At 48.6% G+C, this 19838-nt stretch overlaps 1 pseudogene; it reads right to left on the bottom strand.

Moving 5' to 3' along the window:
* Nucleotides 1-5296: 5296 nt before the first annotated feature.
* LOC147986287 (uncharacterized) lies at nucleotides 5297-8558 on the bottom strand (annotated as a pseudogene).
* Nucleotides 8559-19838: the final 11280 nt, after the last annotated feature.

Genomic DNA, 19838 nt, shown 5'->3' with positions numbered 1-19838 from the left:
TGAGGCTGGTGGCAGGGGAAGCTCCTCTCGAGACGGTGCTAGCTCCGCAGCCGGAGGGGCCGATGAAGGCTTGAAAAGCCGCTCCTCGAAGACGTCGGGTTCCTATGGCTGACGTTTGGACGCCCTCTTGGCGATTTCGTCGGCTTCCTTGTTCGTGCCACGGGGCACATGCTGCAGCTCCAGGCCCAAAAATTGCTTCTCCATCTTTTGTACCTCCGCGAGGTACGCCTCCATGTGCTCATCCTTCAGTTCATACACCTTGTTGGAGAAGCTAACGAGGAGCTGCGAGTCGCCTTTGATGGTGAGGCGCTTTACCCCCAAGGCCACCGCAGCCTTGAGGCTGGCGATCAGACCTTCGTACTCTGTGAAGTTGTTGGATATCTTCTCGCCCCGCTAGAAGCAGAGATGCACGGCGTAGTAGAGCTTGTCTTGGGTGGTTGAGATGAGCACGGCACCAGCCCCCGCGCCCTGGTGTGCGAAAGCACCGTCGAAGTACATGACCCAGCCGTCGGGTGCTTCGCTTCCTGGCGAGATAGATCGGTCCTGGCCTGCTTCGGGCTTCGGAGCATCGGTCCATTCTGCCACGAAGTCGGCGAGTGCAGCTCCCTTGATGACCCTGGTGGTGCTGAACTCCAGCTGGAATGCATGTAACTCGATGTTCCATTCGGCGACCCTTCCTGCAGCATTGGGGCTCCAGAGTACCCTCTCCAGCAGGTACGCCGAGACGACCTTGATGGGGTGGCCTTGAAAGTAGTGGTGTAACTTGCGCGAGGCCATGAGGAGCGTGAGCATAAGCTTATGCGGCATGGGGTAGCGCGCTCGTGCGTCTCGTAGTATCATGCTGACGAAGTACACTAGGTGCTCGATGAGGACGGGGGCGTTGTTGGGGTTCGAGATCTCCTAAGACTGGGGCGCGCTCCCTGAGACTGGGGGCCCTCAGGAGGTTGGTCACCCGTCGGTGCCACCGCGACCTCGTGAGGGTGGTCTTGTGGGGCCTGGTCATCTGCTGGCGCTGCAGCTGCTTCAGTGGCGCCTTCTTGGTGCTGCATCATTCCAGCCTAATGCGTGGCGTCGCGCGGAAGGCTCTTGGCTTGGCGCTTCTCCCGGACGGCTACCAATGCCAAGCTAGCAGAATGGGGCGTGGCGGCCAGGTAAAGCACCAGGGGCTCGAGGGGGCGCGGTGCCACCATCACCGGCGGGCTGGTTAGGTATCTCTTGAGGTCTTGAAAAATGTTGCGTCGGCCACCGGGGTCCATTCGAATGGGCCCTTCTTCTTCATCAGCTTGAAGAACGGAAGGGCACGCTCCCCCAGCTTGGAGATGAAGCGCCCCAGTGAGGTCACACAGCCCGCGAGCTTTTGCATTTCCTTGAGAGTCTGCGGCGGGCTCATGTCTTCTATTGCCTTGACCTTCTTTGGGTTTGCGTCGATCCCCCTGTGCGACATGAGGAAACCTAGTAGCTTGTCGGAGGGGAAGCCGAACACGCATTTCTCCGGGTTGAGCCACAGATCTACCGTGCGCAGGCTGGCGAAGGTTTCCTCTAGATCCTGAACGAGGGTCCTTGCCTCACGAGATTTTACCACAATGTCGTCGACGTAGGCCTCTCCGTTCCTCCCGAGTTGTTAACCCAGAGCGATGTGCATCAGCCGCTGGAAGGTCGCCCCGGTGTTACACAGCCCGAACGCCAAGCAGGTGTAGCAGTACACTCCGCACAGGGTTAAGAAGGTCGTCTTCTCCATGTCCTCCACCGCCATCTTGATCTGGTGGTAACCGGAGAAGGCATCTAGGAAACACAACAGGTCACACTCAACGGTGGAGTCGACGATCTGATCGATGCGTGGAAGCGGGAACGGGTCCTGAGGGCAGGCTTTGTTGAGGTTGGCGAAGTCGACACACATGCATTCCTTCCCGCCCCTCTTCGACATGACGACAGGGTTCGCCAGCCACTCCAGATATGAGACTTTGCGGATGACACCCGCTGTCCGCAGCTTGCGGGTTTCCTGGATGATGAAGGACTGCTTTTATGTAGACTGCCGCCGTGCCTTCTACTTTACCGGGCGCACATTAGGGCACACCCTCAAGTGGTGCTCAATCACTCCCCTTGGGACTCCCACCAACTACTTCGGCTCCCAAGCGAATACCTCCTTGTTCGCGCGCAGGAACTTCACCAGTGCCTCTTCTTGGTTCTGGTCGAGATTGCTGACTATGGTGAAGGTGGCTCCCGAGGCCCCATCATCATCGACCGGCACATGCTTCGTCTTGGCCCGATCTTGCGAGAATAACTGCTTCTTCTTCGCCGGCGCAGCCCCCTGGGCCCCGGGCACTGCTTCGTTAGTGGGGGGAGCTGCCGTCGTGACCTTGAAGGCGAGCCTGAGGGCCGCCAGTGCCTCCTTGGTGTCCCCAGCCATAGTGAGAACACCGTTGCTCCCTGGCATCTTCATGAGGTTGTAGGCGGGATGGGTTGCTGCCATGAACTGGGCCAAGGCAGGGTACCCGAGGATGGCGTTGTACGGGAGGCTGATGCGAGCGATGTCGAAGTCGATGAGCTCAGTGTGGTAGTTGTCACGAGTGCCGAAGGTGACGGGGAGGCGGATCTGCCCTAGGGGCTGGTGGAACCGCTACCAACTCCGGAGAAGGGCTTGGAGTGGCGGAGCCGGCCGAGTGGTACGTGGAGCAAGCTAAAGGCTTCTACGGAGAGCATGTTGAGGCCTGCTCCTCCGCCGATGAGGGTCTTGGTGACTGCTATGTTGCAGATGGTGGGCGTGTAGAGCATCGGGAGCGCGCCCGAGCCCGCGGTGATTGCTGGGTGGTTCTCTGAGTTGAAGGTGAGGTTAGCCTGGGGCGCTGCCTATCCCGGGGGAGCCCCCTGCTGCACGCGGATAGTCACCATCTGGCGGACAAACTGCTTGACGTGACGGTCCGAGGGTGATGCCTGCGAACCACCAAGGAGGGCTGCTACGGCGGGGGGCGCCTGTGACGCGAAGCATGCTCTGAAGAGGTTGCGCAGCTCCTCCCAGGAGGCCATAGAGGACCCCGGCAAGTTGAACAACCAGGCATGCGGCACGCCGGCGAGGGCCGTGGGGAACCAGTTGGCCATGACTTGGTCGTCGCCTCCGGCTTCGAGAACAGCCTCCTCGTACGCCAGCAGGAAGGCCACTGGATCCGCCATGCCGTCATAGCGAGGTGGCATCTCTGGCTTGAACTTGTGCGGCCACTACACTTGCCGCAAGGCGGGGGTGAAGGCCCGGATGCCCACGGTGCCTCTGCGCGCACTCGTCGACTAAGTCGAAGAGTGGTGCCTGTCATGTGAGCAGGACGAAGTAGGCAAAGAGGCGAAGCTTCGGCGCACCACTACCTGGCGGGCCAAATGTCAGATCGTGGGTTTCGTCTAACCCTTGAGGTTCAAACTCTGGGGTGCACACGAAGAACACTTTCTCCCTAGTTCGCTCGCTCAACAATCTCACGGCCTAGCTCGACGAACCCAAGGAACAAGAGACACAATAGTTTATACCGGTTCAGGCCACCTTGCAGTGTGATACCCTACTCCAGTGTGGTGTTGGTGGATTGCCTCACGGGCTAAGGATGAACTAGTACAATGGATGAATAGCCTCAGGAGGAGAGGTGTTCTTGAGCTCGACGAGCTGGTGGATGTGAGAGGGAATGGATCCGATCCAGGATGAGTCGATCCCTCCCTATGGTGGTGGCTAGTCCTATTTATAGAGGCATTGGTCATCTTCCCAAATGTTAGGTGGGAAGGGATCCCACAATGGCCACGTTTGAAGGGAGACAACTAGTACAAGTTGTCCTGACAAAAGGTGCTCTTCGCCTGCCAAAGGCTCTGGTGGTGATGCTGTTGTGGGCTTCATGGTGACCTCTGTCCTGCCGTCCTGCTGGTCTTGGTCGTCTTGCACCGATATGGAAACATTTTCTTGATGCCTCGGGACTCCTCGCCTGCGCCTGCCTCTTTAGCACGAAAGAGGAAGCTGGTACACTGTGCCCGCTGGCGCCCGCCTGGCCTTGGTCGTCATGGCTCACGTCACGTGAACCTCGCGAGGTGCCCCTTGCATAGAGATCTTCGCTCCTCGGGAGCCAGCCTAGTGAGGCTGCTCTCGGGGAGGTCTTGGCGTCGTCCGCCTCACGAGGCTTGGCCCCTCGCGAGGGTCTTGAGTGGTTGCTACTGAAGATGGGTCATACCAAGCCGTTGGTGGAGCCATGCACAAGCCCGCAGGTAGGCAAGTCTGGGCACCCACGGTCCCAGAGCTCCGACATCTATGACTTGCACACATATGAGCTTTCTGATCCGGCCGCATATCGCCGTTCAGAGCTAATCATCGCTGGAGAATTAGAGGAGGGATAAGAGAACCTCATAGGGCTTATATATTATGAGGATTAGAGAGAACTAGAATTGGCTCTAATATATAGCAACTCTAAGCTAGAACACGAATAACTAGAGAAAAAACTTGTGTCTCAACAGAGACAAAACCTCTAGTATATATGTGTAGGGGAGAGGGAAGGGGTGGCCAACTTCGGGAAGGGTTTTCCCTCCCATTGTGCCAACCAAGGGGGGTGGAGTTCAATTCCACCTTCCAATTCGGCCTCCCCTAGGGCCTACTAATCGGCCTTAGGGCCCATTATCTCTCCCCTAATAATCCTTTATGTATTTTCTTTAGACCATTGGGTTTCAATAATTCTCGATACTCCACAATAATATTGTAGTCCTTTATAATTTATATTTGAGTCTCTAGAAACAATTTTCACCTATATATTAATTCTTCGTAATTCTCGTTATTACCTGGTTTCTCCCGAAACTATTTATTTTATTTCCGAAACTATTAAGAATATTTTCTCGTATTCCTCACTCCACTAATACTTAGTAGATATAAATTCCCTTAAGCTTGTGACCTATAGGTTTGGTAAAAATATAGACATGAACAAAACTCCTTTTGTTCAGTGATCAATAGAGGAACCGTGGACATTCATATTGACCCCTATGATTACACGAATGATATTGAGTGAACCTTTGATTATCATATTATATTCCCTTTGCTTCACGATATGTTACAAAACTCGAGGTGGCATCTATTGTTATCCTCTTGAGTCATTCTCACGCTCATTATACTAGTCTCCTCATTACCAATTTTTCTTCTTCTTTCCCGTTGACATGTTCCGGCATCCATGTGACCTAGTCACATGTGTCTGGCCAAAGTTTGATGGGTGTTGTCACACTGAGAGGGCCCTAAGAATATCTCTCCATCGTCGGAGGAGCAAATCCCACTCTCGAGCTATCTAGCCCTTTGTCACACTTTCTGATGAACCTGTAAGCTGTCGTTATTGTCACCCTGTTACAGATAACATTGGAGCAAGCCCAAGGTGTATCGTCTAGTATGGCGTGACTATGATACGCTCATAGTCTAAGGAACTAAAACATACATTAACTTTCTTTGTGATAACTATATACTTGCGATGATAACATCTCAAAGTATAACAAACAAGTTGTATGATGGTTCTTCTAACATCATACTCTCATAGTTGTTTGACATCCTCGTTACACTTAACCAAATTCCCATGATCAGGAAAACATAATCATCATGCAACAATTGAGCTAGTCCTAGAGGCGAGACTAGGAATCAGGTTTTACCGTTTATAACTCTACACGTGCTTATGGGTTTTCTTATGAATCACATGTTGAAGAACCATAGCAGTTATAGCATATAATATAAACTCTTAAGTATAAACATGAAAATAAATAATACTATTGACGTATAATGTGATGCCTAGTCTCTTCCATCAAATCGGTCTTTTGGTTGCATTGGCTAGAGCATGCACTTCTACATGGTATCAGAGCCAAGAGGTCTCGAGTTCAAGACCCGGTTGGCACAATTAAGTTGCAGCCCACTTTCGGTCCACGTTTAGGCCCGAGGGAGCCACACGTGAGGGGGAGTGTTGACGTATAATGTGATGCCTAGTCTCTTTCATCAGATCGATCTTTTGATTGCATTGACTAGAGCATGCACTTCTACAAATACATATATAATTGCCTCTAGGGCATATTTCCAACATTCTATGGACAATTTTATCCACAATAGTTCACTATGGGGAGATACAAGTTCGGGAGGTAGAGAGATCCATGGCGAACGACGATCGGGAACGATGAAGTCCAAGAGAAAATGGTGTCGAGGGCATACAGTAATAAGGGTTTGGAATACGGACAAGTAGTGAATAGCAGGTTATGGATTATAATAGGACACACACACATGAGAACACCGACCAACATGGAATCGAAGGGTCAAATTTGTATGAACAACACAGACATATCTACTTTACTCACCAGTCAGTGATAACATTCGGTCTATTTTGATCACTGGAACACATTATCACCAACTAGTCAAATTTAGACCGGTCTGTTATAAACATCAAGCTGAGCCATAAGAACCGTATCACTGGCGCCTCCGGAGTGGTTGGTCAGTGCTAATGCTCATCGGTGTAGCTTGGCCATGGGACAGTCAGTGATGAGGGGCCAGTGCTATTTTTCCTGATCTTTTTATATGGCTCGCACACCATTGACATATGCGGGCTTGCTTAGTTGTCACAGATAGATACATGTATAAATTTTATGCCCCTGAAATAGATGCGAATGCGAAGAAATCCATATGGTGATTATATGGATTTATCCACATGTAAAAATATTGTACAATTGCATACGTAGTCTATGATTTTTTAGTAGCTCACATGTCATCAACTTATTTGTAACTCTGTACTCCCACGACAATTAATTATTTTGGATCGGAGGAGTAGCTTAAAACATACACTAACAATATAGCTTACAATTTGGAGGGCCTTAGAGCATTACTAGTAGAACCCTCAAACCCTTATAGCAGTTTTAAGGGTTGAGAAGTGCCAGTTTTTGACACTTTTAAGGGTTGAAAAACAGGGGCAAAGACTAGAACCCTCAAACCCAACCCTTAAACTGCTTTAAGGGTTGGATTTGAGGGTTCTAGTCTTTGCCTCAACCCCAACCTTTAAAACTGTCATTTCATATATCACACATTTCATCATATGACATATCACAAATTCCATCACATTTGACATAAAACAATAATAATTCTAGTTATTATTACAACACCGAATAAAACAATAATCATTCAAATTATTACAACAATGTTTGAGCAAATTACACTAATTGTTCGAATCAAATAGGACATAGAAAAGTAAAACAAAGATACATCATGGGCCAATGCGCCGCCCATCCAACTGCCAATGGTGCTCTACTAGATCATCCCGGAGCCGACCATGAGTGGTTGCATCCTCAATCTCACGATGCTTGAAGAAAAGCGTGTATGCGAGAAGGGTTTCTTTCCGGTTGCACACGGGTACCAACATTGTCATAGAAACAAGGGAGGTTTAACCCTCTATCATCCTCTAGGATCATGTTGTGTAGAATCACACAACATTTCATGATGTTCACCAAGGTTTTTTGTCCCAAAACCGAGATGGACCACGAACTATGGCAAACCTTGCTTGCAAAACACCGAAAGCTCTCTCGATATCCTTGCGGGCTGCCTCTTGTGCCTTGGTGAAATGAGCCTCTTTTCTTGTTAAGGGCACCCCATTTTTCTCCTTGATGGACTTCACAAGAGTTGCCCATTCGGGATAGATGCCATCGGTGAGATAGTATCCCGTTGAGTATTCATTGTCCAAGATTTTGTAGTTGCAAGCTGGAGCATCCCCAGAAATTAATCTTTTGAACAAAGGAGATCTATTGAGGATATTGATATCATTGAGTGTTCCTGGCAACCCAAAGGATGCATGCCAAATCCATGTGTCCTGAGATGCTACGGCCTCAAGCACAATGGTAGCACCATGGCTTTTACCGCAATACATTCCGTGACATGCCTTTGGGCAATTTTTCCACCTCCAATGCATGCAATCAAGACTACCTAGCATCCCCGGCCATCCCCTTTTTTCATTCATTTCCATTAATCTCTTTGTATCTTCCTCGTTTGGTGCCCGAAGATACTGCTCACCGTACAACCGGATGACCAACTTGGCAAACCTACGGACTGACTACGTGGTTGTATCTTGCCCAATGCAAAGATACTCGTCGGTATAATCCACGGGTATGCCATAAGCGAGTACCCGCATTGCCGCCGATATCTTTTGATATGCACTAAACCCCATGATACCGGCGGCGGATCTACGACGTTTAAAGTAATAGGAGGCGGCCTCACAATCGGTGACAATCTTCACAAACAAACTACGCCGCATTCGGTACCTTCTGCGGAAGAGACGAGGAGGGTATGTAGGTACCTCCGCGAAGTAGTCTTCCATCAAATGCTCGTGTCCGAGACCGCGGTTCCGGTAGATGGTGACTCACCCCATCTTCGACCCTTTCCTCTGATCCATCAGCTTCACGCGATTTTCAAACGATTGCACGTCGATGAGGAGGCTCATCATCTCGACGTCGTCATCTTGCAACAACTCGTCGATGTCCGAATCGTCGGATGACGACCAACCCGACGAATCGGACAACGAGTCCATGTCGTCGTTGTTCACCTCCATCTACACAATACAACAAACAATAAATTATGAGTGCCAACAATGAATCAGAAAGGAAAAAAATAAAATAAAAAGAAAGAAAAGGAGGCATACCTGCGGGGAGCTCGGGGCGGCGGCGCGGCTGCCTCTGGCCCGCCTGGCCTCTGGCGCGGCGGCTAGGAGAGCTCGAGGAGGCCTGAGGCCGGCCTGCCTCTGGCTGCTGGGGGCGGAGGGGCGCTGGGGGGCGGGAGGCGGCTGGGGGGCGGGGAATGACGGCTGAGCCGGGCGGCCGGGGGGCGGGGCGCGGCGGCTGGGGGAGGTGGAAGAGAGGAGGCGGGGCGGGAGGCGGGGGCGGGGCGCGGGGCGGGGCGACCGGGGGCCGGGGCGCGGGGCGGGAGGCGGCGGGGAACGGCGAATCCGGCGGCGGGGAGTGTGGCGCAGCCGGCGACGGCCGGCGTGCGTCGAGAGAAGGCGAGGGCCGGCCGGATTGGCGGCGGGGCGACGGCCGACGGCTTGGGAGGGAGGAGGCGGGAGGTTGGGGACAGGAAATTTCCCTCCCGCGCGACGGGGGAAGGGAGTGCGGGTTGGGGTCGAGTGCTCCTCTCCAACCCTTACTTCTACAGATTGGAATTGGGTTTGAGGGTTGGACCCTTACTTTTTTTAGGGTTTGAGGGTTTAGGGGTTCTAGTTTTTGTGTTTTTTTTTGGTTGCAACTCGGAAAAAAAGCGGTTATTTGCTAGGATTTAAGGGTTTAGGGGTACTACTATGCTCTTGATCATGGGCAGAGCTACGTTCAGTCCGACAGCGGTCGCGTACCACAGCGGTGGTAAAAAAAAATGCTACATGGATCTCTGATGTCGGGGATCACCGGAGTATCGTTAGGCCGGCGGGGAACGATGCAAAGTGGCACGTACTATTCCACCGACGACGACGCATAGTGAAGGATAGCGTGACGGGATAGATATAGTGGTGGCTGCCAACGACACACTGTACTTGTGTGTGCAACGCTCCAAATATTGCGGGTACGATATCTTCCAAATGGGTTCATCGAGTGGAGGAAATGATTGATACGTGTGTGGGTGCATGGACCGGGTCCACGCACTCTGAGAAGGCCGTGTGTGTCTGAAGGTGAGGCGGCTGCCATGAGACAAAAGGCCAGTGGTGGGGTTCTAGAGAACCTCAAACAAAGCGTGTCCATCGACTCTTTGACAGGAGTGCCGTGAAAAAAATTTCTAAGGCTGGTTACAATGGATAAGAATATAGTCTAGTAACTTACACACTTCTCTAGACTATGTTACTACCTTTATAATGGGTAGAAACATCTATGTAGTGTCATGCAATAATGTATTTATTAGGTTATAGACTCATTGTTTCTTGGAGTGTATGATGTTCCGGTAACTTAGCTAATTACCAAAAGCACCTCTCTCTTTATTAAATATGTGACACATAAACAAAGTTGTATTGAAGTGTGTGATGTTACTCCTAAGTTCCTTTCCATTATGACCATCCTAAAGATGTTCGATGCACACATGCCACACGCCCATACGTCAAGTGTCTCTTCACCTATACAATAAGGTGCTTTATTTAAATCGATGGATGATGGCATTTTGTACTGCCCTGCTCGTGTTGGTGAGGACCGGAAAGGTAGTCCGTAGCCTGCGTTGATTGGCTGGACAGTGCCTCCATGTCGATCGTTAGCTCCTCCTCTCCTTGGTGCGTATAGCCTCTCGGCTCAAAATTTTAGGTCAGTTATCCAACTCTAAATGGTGACACAGTAAGAAATGGTGTACACATGAAGTAGTTTAATTATTAAACAATTAAATGAGAAGCTTCGCTACAAAAGCTAATCATCTATGTATTGGGAAACGGAACCAGATCCTCTAACATCTTCAAGGGATGTCACATAAGCTACAATAACCGTGACATCCCTTCTTCACATCCATATGGTTAAGCCTAAAATAATTATAATTAGTTTGCAAATTACAAATCTACTATATACATAGGTGACATTCCTTGAGGATGTTAGAGGATCCGCTTCCTTGGGAAACTAGTTGCTAAGATTTTTAATAGACTTATCACCTCATCTAAGCACCTATGCATTGAAAGTCTAAGTGGATTGAGCTTCCTCATCCAACCAGATTGGAACAAGGTTTTAACTAAAAAAATGCAACCGGGTTTTGCCATGCAACTTTGTGGATATAAAATGAAGGTGGGGGGCTTGATGAGTTACCTCTAAGATGTGAAGTTGATGAAAATGTACCGAACTGTGAGCCGGATATGTCATAGGCGATGATAAAAGTTTTAATTCATGAGGGTTTTTTTTACACTAGTGCAGATCCGTGCTATTAAGCCCTTTCTCTACCGAACACCGTACCATCAAACTGTGTGAGATGACGACATTGCACACACGATATGATAGTCAAATCGTATGCATGAAAAAGGATCGTATGTGATCTCTAACCTATCAAGCACAATTGACTAAAATTTACCATGTGCAATGAGTTGTTGCGAGTGTGTGCTACGACTGGTTTCATCACACACGATTGATAGTGGAGAATTGTCTGCAAAACACAACACACGGTTCTAAATATCTAATCGAGTGTGATGAAGGGCCGCTTCACACACATTTCAACTCAATGTGTCGTGTGTGGTGTCGGTCATCGATAACGGAGAAACGGTCATGTGCAATGTAGCATGCATTGTACATGGGTCGACAATTGAAGCCGTGTGTACACGCGTCGTCCCGTTGTCTTCTCCCGCGTTTTGTCTCTGTGTTCCTATTGGTGGCTTCTGTCCATGCCTGCCCACTTCATACAGTTCTTCGACGGCCAAATGTGGCCCCAAGAGGCGCCGAGGCAACGTCGGCGAGGCCCCTCCCATGCGGCCCACCAAAAAACCCAATCCTTCGACCAACTGTAAAACTTCCAATCCCTCAGTGACTCACACATCACATTCACCCCTAGGCTGTCGTGCTCCACACATGTCTCTCCTCGTAGCTCGTTCTCGTATAGTAGCCCCTACAGAGGGCAGCTCGTACAAGGCTGAAGCATGGCTTCGTTGGTGAATAAGAAGGTAACATGTGGAGGATCAACAAGTGGCCATGTCGTTAACGGGTATCGGATCTGGAAACCGCACCCGATAGTTTAACGGGGTCACACTATGTTTTCTCCTGAGTAATCATGTGTGATGTATGACCTATCTCACACGTTTAGTTTCACCTAATTATGTGCAATGTCTCACCCCATCGCACACGTTTACTTTCGGGAGTATCATGAGCGGTTGATTGTCCTATGACGCATGCTTATACGTGTGCGATGCACCCCCTCCCCCTATCGCACACCATCGCAAGACGATGATTCACATCTGCTTGTGCCATGACCGGATCTAACTAGTGTTAAGAAAGGACTAGTTCACCTCGAAGAAAAGGACTAGTTGGTTACACCAGATAGGTTTTTTCTTTTTCTTTTCTATAGGCACAATATGGATCTTTATGGAAAAAGGGGGCACAATATGATTAATACCTTATTTTACTTGTTGACTTGTTTTAATCTTAAGGAGAAATTACCAAAGTCACCAAATTTATTAAGACCAAAACTGTTTAGAAAATACCCAACAATGGGATGGATAAAAACAACCACGCGTAGCCTAAATCTTTTACCTATAGGTATGTGGCTCATGTCGTGTGCCCCTACATGACATATACACACATAGTTGCAACAAAGTATGATGCTCTGCTATCATCCGCAACCCTTTGTCCCAACATTCACTAACACGTATGACGTGGGCGTACACACATATATAGCTCCTTTCTAAGAGTTTTGTTATTGACCCATAAATGTAATACAAACGGGAATCATGCAAGTACAACTGTAGATACAATGTGGTAAAAGGTCGGGCCCTAAGTTTGCAAGGGATTCTTGACATTATTTAATAATCTATACAATGCGCAGCGGAAGAGAGTTGTTTGAAGTGACATTCTTGCGGAAGAGATTAGCTTGGAATATGGTGACAACGATTATGTACTTCACAAGGTCTAGTGCCTACTAGCGACGTGACTGTAATTGTTGCTGATAAGCCCCGACGCCTAGGTCTATGTCGATGGCATTGCAAACACTGTGCTGATAGGATAGGTTTAACCACGTCCATGCGGGGGTAAACATGTTATGAATATGTCGGGTTCCGCTATGATTTTTACAGTTTAACAAATTTAGTAAGAAAATGATGGGTACATGTTCCAGCATAAGATTCTCTCAAACCATGGCGTGGCTGAGATCATCACGATAAGTGCAGCCTATGTGTGAGATTTCGAGTGAAGAATGAACTTCTTGTTGTCGGTCTCTCTCGAAAAGCTTTCTTTTAACGAACCAGCAACACTGGCTTGATTATATTATATAAGCAGGGAGCAACAACATATTTACAAGTCGGCCAAGGAGGAAAAAAGAGAAGAATTTTAAAAAGGGGGAGGGTGGTGTAGACAGTAGGGCTATATATCTCACAAAAATCTCCAAAGGGGTGCTCAAAACCCTTTGACCCCCGTGAGGCGCCGGAGTTGGATTTTTTTTTTTTTGCGGGAATTCATCCTTAATTTTGGCAATCGCCACCATAGCTAGCTAGATTGTGGCCCTGGCCATCCTTGCGTTTCGCTCTTGCCAAATAGACCAAGCAACCAGCATCAACAGGGCCTTGATCCCCTGCCTGAACTAGCATCGTGTGTCGTCGACGACTGTCGACCAAAATGATTTCGCAGTTTGCGCATTGGGCCACCGCATCGGTTGCAAAGTCTTGCATCCCTTCCACGTTGAAATCGAAATCCAAAATTCCATGGAGAATGAACATGAGCAAATTAGATGATCTGCAGTTTCCAAGTTTCGAAAAGCATTAGGGCTTTCATCAGTATTTTTTTTGACAAAGGGTGTTTTTTATTTTCTTAAAATGTAACATCGAGAAATACAATTATAGTGAGTACACATTTGGTCTCTGTATAATTACGATGCATACAACCAACACTAACTCACGCACACTAAATATCATGCCGGGAACTAGCATAGTTATACAATACCGAAGCTATGCCTAGGCGGAGGGAGAAAAAGAAGCCGGAAGCGATAAAAGCAACGATTGACGACATACAACAATGACCATCGGTACCAATCATCTTTTGACAACACAAGGACTACAAAGAAGATTTTTCGAAAGCAACACCTTCAAGAGAAAAACGGGCGTGCAAACTAGTTTTTTATTTTCACTTTCAGTGTAGCCCTTTGGATTTCGGATGTTCTCTTCTCTTTGGCACCTATGTTTTACTATGACGTAGCTTTAGTCACGGATGGCAGATCTTGTGTTGGGTTTCATCCAAAAAGTAATATAGGTCTTTCAGGTTAAAACGCTGGCCTCTGTATCATTGTAGTGCAGAAAACCATCAACAGAGATCATTTACACTTGGCATCAGTAGATTAAAATATGTGCATGCATGCAGGAACTTTCTGAGATGTTATACTACGAGGGATATGAAACCTGACGTCGATCTAAGGTGTGATACATAACTCGGTGACTGAGTGAGACTTCTGCTCGGGCGGTTCAACACTGGAAAGTGCCAAGACAAGTTGGCCTCCATTCAACAACAACAACAAATCCCGGCGGGCGAACAGAATAATGCACAAGAAAAGGGTGCCCTTTATTTGACTTTTGTGGGGAACAATGGGCAGCATAGTGCTGCGCGTGCCCCGGCTTGAATGGAGAGAGAACATCAGCGAGAAAGAGAAGGACAAGACATCGTACGTCCGTTTAAGCACTACACATGTGGATAGAGATCCTAGAGCAGTGCAAAAGATACATGCAGCTCTCGACAAACAAGCCAGGGGAGATGGATAGATTAAAGTGAGTACAATGGTTGATTTAATTACCATGCCAGCATGTGACTTGGAACTGTCCACGTCTTCAAGTATGGGATAATTTGGAGCCTTTGTCATAATTATTTTTTGAAGGACAAAAGTTACTGACTTCTAAAGAACACGTACCGTGGTCTGAATTTAAGCAAGATTCCTGAAGAATAAAACAGCCCGGTGCCCGAAAGTTCTTCTTATGCAAGTGTCACTGCTTCTTTTCCTTTCCACTAATATTAGCATAAAGCCATAAACGACTTTGGGTCCAGTCTGCAACTAGAACTATAGAGCATCTACAATCTACAGTCCTACTAGGTTCTTCTCGGATGGGGAGTACCAATGATATACTCCCTCCATTCCTAAATATATGTCTTTTTAGACATTTCAAATGACTATAACATACAGATATATATATAGACATATTTTAGAGTGTAGATTCACTCATTTTGTTCCATATATAGTCACTTGTTATAATCTCTAGAAAGACTCATATTTGGAAACGAAGGAAGTATGTTATTACCCCCTCCGTCTTGAATGACTTATCTTGGATTTGTCTAGATACAGATGTATCTAGACACGTTTTCATGTTGGATACATCCATATCTAGAAACATCTAAGAGCATCTACAACCGGACCTCTCAAATCCGCCTCATACGCCCGGGTGGCCCGCCTGGTCACTGTCCGGTCATGATTTTTTTACCCAGACGGGCCTCTCAAATGGCACTCAAACACCCGGACTGACCGGCACCCCACATATCCAACCAAAATATGGGGCGGATATGGGGGCGGCCGGGCACGCCCGCCACGTCGGCCTGACGGCGTGGCCCACACGAAAACGCTCGGAAACCCGGTGGCCCGACAGACGCAGCGTCCGTCGCCGCGGTGTGAACGCCGCGTGGCCACTCTGGCTCGCCGCCCAAGAACAAATCCTGCTATTTGAGCCGGTCGGCATCCCACAACCCTAACCCACCCCCGCCGCCCTCTTCGCGCCGTCAGTCCAAGCCCATCCAACTCCTCCCTCTCCCGCTCCAGCGCTCTACCCACGCTCTGGCACTCCGTCATAGTCCGGAGTAAGATCACCTACTATGACACGCTGATGCCGGAGCGCCGCTACCAGATCCAGCAGCATATCCGGGTGAGGGAAGTCGCGCGCCGCCCGCATCGCTGTCGGGCTGCTTCCGGACTCGCCGAAATCGAAGGAGAAGGAGCAGCAAGGGGAAGAGGAGGAGGAAGAGATGGCTCCAATGGAGGCGGAGGAGGCGGACCAGTAGGTGTCGCCCTTCAACATGGAGCAGGCGGAGGCAGAGTTCACAGTCGCCCAGTCCGACGAGATGGCCGAGCAGCAGGCCATCCTGGAGTCCATCCAGGATGAGGTCTATGTGGAGGCCAACGGGGTGTTCCTCTAGCGGGGGCAGGCAGAGTCCGCACGTGCCCTTTGCCGAGCTCGACGCGGAGATAGAGGCGGAGAAGGCCGGAGCGGAGCAGCCGTAGACGCCGGAGCTGCAGCTGCCGCCCATGCTGCCGGAGCCGGGCACGGAGATTGTCTTGATTTCCGACGAGGAGTAGTTCGGATCAACGTAGTACATAGATTCTATTTCGTTTTGCATGTCCTTGTATGGATATAAGAATCGATTATGAGATGTCCGGATGCAACAAGTGAAATTTGAGATGCGCTCGGTCACTGCCCGCCGACGTGCCCGGGCGCGTCCGCGGGCGTTTGAGGGGCCGGATTTGCCATATGTGGTTGCAGATGCTCTAAGACAAGTAATTCGGGACGGGGTTGTTATATCAAACACCTTTCTAAAATCAACCATATAAGAAAAATATATATTCATAGACTGCTCAAGTGATAATGATAAAATTTATTTGACACCGATCTTTTTCCTTAAATATGAAAATGGTCATCTTGGGTGCCGAAGATTATCAAAGTTTAGAGGTGTATTACGACACACCAAAAATCTAGCCGTGCAAACCCACATAGATCACCTTACAAAATCTATTACCTACTAATGGGGGGTTGACTTTGCCCGTGTGTCACGCTTTTTGCAGAAAACTCCTTCCTTTTTACAGAAATCAGCCCGTGGTCCCGTTGTAGTTCAGATTTTTCGCTTTTGTAGTAAACCCACTTATGTTTCTGTTAATCAACCCGTAATCCAGTTTTAAGTCAATTTTTTACCTTTGCGGGAAACCGTCAAACATTTGGGTTAATCAACCCGCAATCCATATCAAATGCTTTTCAAAAGATTCTATATCTTTTTTTAGGACCCGGCAGAAGCACTGCCTTTTCTTATAGAAGAAAAGCAAAAACGCAATTTACAGGAGGCGCACGGTTTTAGGGAACGTGGCAAAAACTCCAAAAAACCAGAAAAACTAGTAGCCTATGCCGATAGATGGCAAGGCCCCAACAAAAGCCAGATCCTTTTGCTTAATGGCCTCGGAAGCCAGTAGAGTAACCTCTCGCTAAGTCATCCGTTGACCTGTGAAAACACGTATGTTCCTCTCTTTTCATATAGTTCAAAATGTGTAGATGATCCTACCACTCCTTCGTTGTTGTACTTGGGATGGCTCGTTTACTAGCATCTTGTCCCACCAGTCAGAAATAACGCCAGGCCCAGGCAAGACACCTGAGACGGTAACGCCCTCGTTTGTCCAGGTGTATACGACACCAAATTTGACATGTTATATACGGAATTTGACTAGAAAATGTATAGAGTCTGAATATGATGTTATTTTACTATTACATATATGGAATAGTTTCCTCGTTATCACAAAAATAACATAGTTTAATTCCCTTCGACCTACGTTTCACCAAATTATCCTTAGTCAAAATCACTCCCTTGTGCACAAACTATACTCACTCCGTCCGGAATTGCTTGTTGCAAAATGGATAAACATGAATGTATATAGAACTAAAATGCGTATGGATACATTCATTTTCACGACAAGTAACTCCGAACTGAGGGAGTAAAAATCTTCATTTTAAAGGCATCTTTAGTTTCCATGTATAAATAGATCATGGGATTGGGCCAATATTAATCAAGTCCACATAACCGAGAAGATCTTCTCCCGAGATCCCATCTGCCCCCGCGCCGCTCCCTCCCCGGGGCGACACGGGCGGAGAACCCCCCAGCCTCTTCTCGCCCCATCCATCCCATTCACCCCCTCGCCGTCGCCGGTGGCCTCCGGCAGGCAAAGCCTGCGCGGAGCCGGCGGCGGCGGGGCTCGTGCTCCTCGTCGACTGTTGTTTTGATGGGGAGATCTCAGGCGGCTCGTGACTGTCCGGAGCTCGTCTTCACGGCGGCATCCTCGATCGTGGCAGCGGTGGTCGCTGGCGCGCAGCGCGGTGTCGCCTTGATGGGAGCTCTGTTGTGGGCGTGCGATCGCGGTCTTGGCCGCCCGTGCGGGCCCGATCTGTGTCCTCGTGGGCCGCGGATGGTGGGGGCAAGATTCGGACTTGGCCGGCGTGCCATTCTCCGGATCTGGTATGGCGCGGTGCTGCGGCTCAGCACGCGGGCTGGTGGTGGCACCGGCTGTTGGTATTGTGGTCGTGCCATGGCCGATCAGGCAGCGGCGGCGGCCGCGATGGTGGACGATCCGTGCACAAGATGCTTGATGGAGGCCATTGGAACAGATCTAGGTGAAGACCTGCTCGCGGCTGCTGCCGAGGCCGGCGATGGCGGCACTATTCGGTGTCGTTCCCTTGTTGAAGGCATCGTTGTTGAGAAGTTTTAGGCCACTATCTGCTACCTCGGGGGAAACCTTAGATCAGTAGATCGGCTGACGACGACATTATTGTGTCGTTTCCCTCTTGTGGCGTCATTCTTGGAGGTGTGCACGGGCTCGAGGGACCAGTGGACGGAATAATTGGTGGAGCGGTGTTTCATCCCGCACATTTATGGTGGCGTTTCTCGGCGGCGTGGCGCAGTGGAGGCTCGGCGCCCGATGTGTGGCGAGGGACTCGCGCAGGAGGGTGACGTTATCAGGCGTCATGATGGCATCAATGACAGAGAGGCCGGGCAAGGTGGTGCTGCAGTACAACACTGAAGATGGATTGGTGGCAGGTGGCTGCGGCGGCCTCATACCCGGCAGGCATCCTGGTTGAGAAGTACGCCGGACTGGTAGGTGCCCCATACCTGGCAGGCATCCTGGTTGAGACCTCAGGTCTTAAATGTTTAGGTTTGGCTGCGATGTCTGTTTGGTATTAGGCCCAGACTATCAACGCCCCTTCATCAATTGAATAGGAGTAGCGACAGTTGTTGCTTAGACGGTGGCTTTAGTCTTACTGTTGTATTATTTTCTAAGGCCTTGTGAGCATAATTAATAAAGTGGTTGTATGCATCGCCCAGATGCAGAGGCCGAGGGTCCTCCTCCTTTAAAAAAAAGCCATAACCGAGAAGATTCCAGAAATTGGAAGTTTCATCGAAATACATCTAGCTCAGTAGACTGGTTGACCTCCATCAACCTGTACATTGACTGCAACCATCTATCCAGTCGTTCCCCAACCAGTGCCTGCCTAAAGTGGATGTTTAAGCAAACTGCACCTAGTATTGTACTCAGGCTGGTTGTAATGGGAGTATCATATGCTAGTATCATGCATATGGTACTAGTGTATGAAACTACCTCCTTAATGCATAGTACTATCATATATTAGTATCATGTAATAATTTATTTATTGTCATGTATGACACAAAGTAGCATAACATTTATTATGATACGGTATCATGATATGATACTACACCCTCTCTTTCTTCATTTAATGCTATGTCACATCATCAAAATTGCCTAGTTGGCATGCATGGTACTAGCTATGATACTACCATTACGACCAGCCTCACAAATGCGTCTTTACATTCTACAATATTATAAAGCATTGTATATTGTAAAGCTAGAGGGTCTCCCTAGCCGAGTGTCCTTCCAGAATCTAGTAGTGCGCTCATTCTCAGTGATAAATTGACTCTGTAAGAAAAGCGACTTTAGTTCTCCTGAACCCTTTCCAAAAGGGAGAAATATTCGGCTGCGTCGTAACTTGTGCTAAAATTTTAAGGTTGTGGATGCTCTTACAAGTGGAAAATTCATAGTTCTAGACTGACCGGGCTGCGAGGTATTTAGAACTTGAAATAACTAGAACAATTCAAACACCAAGCTATGATTTCCGAGTCTGAAAAAATGTTTTGATTTTAAAGATAATACGGTTACCGTGTAGAGTTCTAGAAAATTGCAAATTTCAATTTCCTACTTCATGCTTGAAGAATGTTTGTTTAGTTCATAGGGTACTGAGAATGTAAGAAAAGGAAAAACACATAGATGGGATAAAATGCAAGTGCAAACAGAGGATTAGGAATTTATGTGTTTAGTTCACAGGAATAAAAACACGAGAATCCCAAAAATAATCAAACTAAAGTCAAGCGAAATGAAAATCCACAAT

Source organism: Triticum urartu, chromosome 2A (assembly GCF_056163025.1).
Source record: "Triticum urartu cultivar PI428250 chromosome 2A, HENAU_Tu73, whole genome shotgun sequence".
NCBI classification, from domain to species: domain Eukaryota; kingdom Viridiplantae; phylum Streptophyta; class Magnoliopsida; order Poales; family Poaceae; genus Triticum; species Triticum urartu.
Note: the sequence above shows the minus strand (reverse complement) of the source record. Positions and strands in the feature narration are given on the sequence as shown.